General features: G+C 36.4%; 1 long non-coding RNA gene across 1 annotated transcript; it reads right to left on the reverse strand.

Moving 5' to 3' along the window:
• Positions 1-2,341: 2,341 nt before the first annotated feature.
• Positions 2,342-3,360, reverse strand: LOC123470797. Its single transcript, XR_006644633.1, has 3 exons — positions 3,301-3,360; positions 2,690-2,748; positions 2,342-2,613 (listed from the first exon to the last, which is right to left on the reverse strand). It is a non-coding gene; the product is annotated as an uncharacterized LOC123470797 (long non-coding RNA).
• Positions 3,361-4,974: the final 1,614 nt, after the last annotated feature.

A 4,974-nucleotide genomic window follows, 5' to 3' on the forward strand; every position in this document is an offset into this window, starting at 1 on the left:
TTTAACATGTAAATGAAAAACTATAAGACCAATAGAAAAATAAACCTGATTTCCGTGATTTTCATTCAATTCTGAATCTAAATCATGTATTTTAAGCCAAATTTGAAATGTGGTCAAAAATGAAAAAGTGGGAAGGGTATAGCCTTTCCACTTTTGTCAAAATCGGCCAAAAATGACATCTCTTGAAATTCTCCAGAAATCAGACGGTATAATCGAAATTGAACGCTGATTTCGATTTAGTCATTGGTTTTCTCTTTAGACTAGCCGTTAAAAAAATTAACGAAACTGTTAGCGCACCAACTTCATTTATGGTTTTTAACATGTAAATGAAAAACTATAGGACCAATAGAAAAATAAACCTGATTTCCGTTATTTTCATTCAATTCTGAATCTAAATCATGTATTTTAAGCCAAATTTGAAATTTAATCAAAAATGAAAAAGTGGGAAGGGTATAGCCTTTCCACTTTTGTCAAAAATGGTCAAAAATGACATCTCTTGAAATTCTCCAGAAATCAGACGGTATAATCGAAATTGAACGCTGATTTCGATTTAGTCATTGGTTTTCTCTTTAGACTAGCCGTTTAAAAAATTAACGAAACTGTTAGCGCACCAACTTCATTTATGGTTTTTAACATGTAAATGAAAAACTATAAGACCAATAGAAAAATAAACCTGATTTCCGTGATTTTCATTCAATTCTGAATCTAAATCATGTATTTTAAGCCAAATTTGAAATTTGGTCAAAAATGAAAAAGTGGGAAGGGTATAGCCTTTCCACTTTTGTCAAAATCGGCCAAAAATGACATCTCTTGAAATTCTCCAGAAATCAGACGGTATAATCGAAATTGAACGCTGATTTCGATTTAGTCATTGGTTTTCTCTTTAGACTAGCCGTTTAAAAAATTAACGAAAACAGTTCTGTTAGCGCACCAACTTCATTTATGGTTTTTAACATGTAAATGAAAAACTATAAGACCAATAGAAAAATAAACCTGATTTCCGTGATTTTCATTCAATTCTGAATCTAAATCATGTATTTTAAGCCAAATTTGAAATTTTGTCAAAAATGAAAAAGTGGGAAGGGTATAGCCTTTCCACTTTTGTCAAAATCGGCCAAAAATGACATCTCTTGAAATTCTCCAGAAATCAGACGGTATAATCGAAATTGAACGCTGATTTCGATTTAGTGATTGGTTTTCTCTTTAGACTAGCCGTTAAAAAAATTAACGAAAACAGTTCTGTTAGCGCACCAACTTCATTTATGGTTTTTAACATGTAAATGAAAAACTATAAGACCAAGAGAAAAATTAACCTGATTTCCGTGATTTTCATTCAATTCTGAATCTAAATCATGTATTTCAAGCCAAATTTGAAATTTGGTCAAAAATGAAAAAGTGGGAAGGGTATAGCCTTTCCACTTTTGTCAAAATCGGCCAAAAATGACATCTCTTGAAATTCTCCAGAAATCAGACAGTATAATCGAAATTGAACGCTGATTTCGATTTAGTCATTGGTTTTCTCTTTAGACTAGCCGTTTAAAAAATTAACGAAAACAGTTCTGTTAGCGCACTAACTTCATTTATGGTTTTAAACATGTAAATGAAAAACTATAAGACCAATATTTAGAAAATTTCAGGAAATATGGGCTGTATATAAAATCTAATAACTTTAAAACTAATTCCCCCTTCCAAAAATCTTTTACTGGGTTTGTAGAAGAGAATAGAGTTGGCTAACGTCCGAAGTTGCCAGTTCGAGGAAATTGTGAAAAAAAAATTGGACACGAACTAGTAACAGTTCTTGCATGGCGGCCTTCGGAGTTTCGCCCATTGTAGTTTTAGTTTTAATTTTTTCCATTGAAATTATCTTCCGTTCCATTCATAATTGGATCACGAAATTCTTTCGTTATCAGGTAATCTTGTAATTTTTATTTGACCTCGATATAGACTGTACTTTATTTATTATTAATTTTTTTGTAGACGTGTTTACTTTCTGTAGCAGACAAAAACTGGCGGGCTCCCTTATCAGCCCGCCAGTTTCCTCTACAACATCCATTTTTGTCTGCTACAGAAAGTAAACACGTCTACAAAAAAATTAATAATAAATAAAGTACAGTCTATATCGAGGTCAAATAAAAATTACAAGATTACCTGATAACGAAGGAATTTCGTGATCCAATTATGAATGGAAAGAAAGATAATTTCAATGGAAAAAATTAAAACTAAAACTACAACGGGCGAAACTCCGTAAGCCGCCATGCAAAAACTGTTACTAGTTTGTGTCCAATTTTTTTTTCACAATTAATCGAACTGGCAACTTCGGACGTTAGCCAACTCTATTAGCTCTTTAATATAAGACAAAAACGGAAGAGGAGGGGATTAAAGATAACTAACGGCAGTGATTTTCGCTAAAGCCGTTTCCCCGTAAGCTCTGTGTTAAACACGGAAGCGGTTTTTGGGTAGTAAAAAGGGAGACGGAACTCATTTTTCGTGTGGTTTTTCATCATTTTACAAGTTAGGGAAATAAAATTTGGCATGCATGACTCCATTTCCATCCATTCAAAGTCGTGCCACGAGATCTCACGAGACTGTCGAAACAGAAAATCTGTTTTGTACCTGTCGCAGAAAAGGGTGAGAGAAAAAATGCTTGGAGTTCATCGGATGTGATAAAAAGGGTTACAACAAATGGTACCACAAAATGTGCGTTAATGATTGTCCTGTAAATGTGGCTGACGAATGGTTTTGCATGACCTGTAAAAAATAAAAAAATTTAATCCTGAATATTAAATATTAAAAGTAATATTTTTTTTAGTTGCCTAATGTTAATGTTAACGAAAAGAAAACATATTGCTCGTTCTAGAGCAATAAGGAAAGTCGCGACTCGAAGCAGACTAAAAAAAAATAGGGAAAAAAAAATAATAAATCAAAAATTGATATAGTTTGGCAACGCTGTGTGAGGTGCAATAAGTGTGACCCTAATACATATGTAGTGAGACCATGTTGACAACCTCACACGGCCTGTGGAAAAACCAGTCCGTTGCCAGGCGACGCACAAAGCCCCGCCTTGAAAACAACTTCGCGGCCTGATTTTTCCCTATCTTCATGACCGACGCGCCATCTCTCTGAAAAAAAATCTCCCAAAACTTCGAGTCGCTCTTAGATTGCTCCGCGTTCCTTTAGCGTTGAGCCGATAATTGACATGACCCCTTTGTTAATCTCCGCGTTATCTCCTCTACAACATGACGTCAAGTTTTGCGACACAGCATATAAAATAAGAAAACGTATAAAAGATAAGTACGAGACCCTGAAATCCACTCGAATGGGCCGACTAAACTGCTCCGCACTCCTTTTTCTATTCAGCCGATAAAAACGGGGACTCGACCGGGAGCTGCTGCGTTATTTCATCTACAAAAGGAGACCAATCTCAGCGGCACAGCATCTAAAATAAGAAAACGAACGAAAGATTAGTGTCAACACCCTGAAATCGCCGCGCCATCAGCGCCATCTCTAGGGTTAAGTCTCAGAAAAAGTGTCGGTCGATCCACCGGTCGTTGTAGAAGGGTAGGGGTGCCTGTATCAGGGGGTTGGGAAATGCGAGTTTTGATAGAATCCCTATCGGGAAATTTCTTTTTCATATTTGATTATCTTAGCCTAGTAAACCCACATGATGACTTAGAATAGTTGGTTAGGATACGAATTTTGTCTGAAATCACAAATTTTGGCCCTACTGCTGTTGAAATGGCTTACAGGGCTAACAAGTTGTTGGAAGGCTTTGAAAAAGCCAATAGTGAAAACCTTCCTGAAGTAAATATTATTTATTAAATAAATTTATCATTTCGAAACTTGAACATTTAATTTTAAAAAATATAAATAGCTAAGGTAAACACATATAGGAAGGAGAGCCTACCAAATTTGTGATTTCAGACGAAATTCGTCTGCACTTTGATCACAAATGAAGGACCGCCCACCAAACATGTTGGAAGGTCCGTTTTGATAGGGAGGGGCTTATCTCAACTTTAAATAATAATTTAAATTACTTAGAAGCTACAAAAAAAAAAATTACCACGCGACTCAGCATGAAAAACTGTGTATACGAAATTACCAGCTTTCGGACAAACTGCTGTTGTGATTAAGGGTAACTCCATGAATGTCGCATTTGAGACCTTAATTACGTCATGCAGACCACAGCCAAAATTCAACAATTATACCATTAATCTCGATGGCTGGGAATTAGTTAAATATTCCCCATGCTATTGGACCAACGGATTCGTTAACTTCAACGATAAGCCTTACGCTTTTCGCAACTACACATGGAAAAAGAGTTGACGCTAACATGTTATTGCCGGAACAAACGCTGGCACATTTCTTCCGTTACGACGACGTAAAATTCTTCGATTATGAGCATCGTACTAACTCTGCTTACAACGACAACTTACTTAACCACATGAATGTCATGGTTGATATAGTAGCCGCCGTGAATGAACATCCACCGACCGAATTTTCGTTAAATCACCAGGCCAGTGCTTTTCTCCTCTTGAAAATTCGGAAGGAGCTTGGAACTTGATCTGTTTCGCCATAGCGACAGTCGGGCATAGGAAATGTGTTAAACTTAATGGATTCGACCTCCAAGCTGGCTGACGGCCTCGCGTTGTCCGGGGGTCTCGACCTAACGGTCTTCCACTCGATACTCGTTGCTTCCCAGTTCTACCACTTTTTCTGACCATAATCTTTTTTCTCATTTTATCCTTTTTCGGTCTTGATGGGGTCACCATACTAGAATAGTCGTTTACGCACTGATCTATCGAGTAATTTTAATCTTTTATTTTGACAACCAAAAAACGAATAACGTTTACATCGCTTTCATCTGGTTCAGTGATTTCTTCCCATCTATCCCATTCTGACGGATCGAAGCTCAGGAGTAGTAGTAGGGGAGACCGATCATATATTGGACACTGTCCCATGTTAGACAGTGTCCTA

Source organism: Daphnia magna, linkage group LG1 (assembly GCF_020631705.1).
Source record: "Daphnia magna isolate NIES linkage group LG1, ASM2063170v1.1, whole genome shotgun sequence".
Classification (NCBI taxonomy): Eukaryota; Metazoa; Arthropoda; class Branchiopoda; order Diplostraca; family Daphniidae; genus Daphnia; species Daphnia magna.